Source organism: Mya arenaria, chromosome 8 (genome assembly GCF_026914265.1).
Source record: "Mya arenaria isolate MELC-2E11 chromosome 8, ASM2691426v1".
NCBI classification, from domain to species: Eukaryota; Metazoa; Mollusca; class Bivalvia; order Myida; family Myidae; genus Mya; species Mya arenaria.
Window position 1 is genome coordinate 39,771,448 of NC_069129.1, and position 1,212 is coordinate 39,772,659.

Genomic DNA, 1,212 nt, shown 5'->3' on the forward strand with positions numbered 1-1,212 from the left:
CGCTCTCTAGGATGCATATCGGCCCATGCTCGGTATCTAAAATGAATGAAAATGGGCCCATTTTCGCCATCTCGAATGCTTATGGGCCTATGGTCGAAATCTTGAATGCATATGGGCCCATTTCTCGCCATCTAGCATGAATATGGCCCCATGCTCGCCATCTAAAATGAATATGGGCACATTTTCGGAAACTAAATGGTCGACATCTTAAATGCATTAGGCACATAGTCGACATCTTGAATGCATATGGGCCCATGGTGGACATCAAGAATGCATATGGGACCATGGTCGACATCTTGAATGCATTTGGGACCATTTTTGTCATCTAGAATGCATAAGGGCCCATTTTCGCCATCTAGAATGCATATGGGCCCAATGGTCGACATCTTGAATGCATATGGGCCGATCTCTCGCCATCTAGCATGAATATGGCCCCATGCTCGCCATCTAGGATGAATATGGCCCCATGCACGCCATCTAGGATGAATATGGTCCCCATGCACGCCATCAAGATGAATATAGGCCCATGTCACGCCATCTATGATGAATAATGTCCCATGCCACACCATTAAGGATGTATATAGTCCCATGTTGCGCCATCTAAATGAATATGGCCCCATGCACGCCATCTAGGATGAATATGGCCCCATGCGCGTCATCTAGGATGAAAATGGCCCCATGCAGGCCATCTAGGATCAATATGCGCCCATGTCTTGTCATCTTTGATGCATATGGGCCCATGATTCACCTTCTTAGTTGAATATTGCCCAACTAGGATGAATATGGCCCCAATGTCTCGCCATCTAGAATGAATATGGGCCTTTGTCTTGCCATCTAGGATGAATATGAGCCATGTATCGCCATCTAGGATGAATATAGGCACAGGCTTGCGCATTAAGACACTCATTTCCAATGGGGTCCTTTAGTTGTTGTGTAAGAGAGAGCATGTTGATTTTAAGATTCAGGTGTCTAAATTTGCTTAGCTTTTGTATCAAATAGACAGACCCATTGACATGCCTGTTGTAAAGCAAGGATTCACGGAGCTGCAACTTTTCTAAATTTAACCATACAAAATACTCAGTTTCCAAGTGCTACCTTCAAAGCTAAGCAGCAGTATGATGAGATAGATATAAACCAGGAACCAATCATCCCAGAAGGGAATGCTCTACCACTGTCTGAGATATATGGGCTTTAGGAAGAAAGCAGACACAG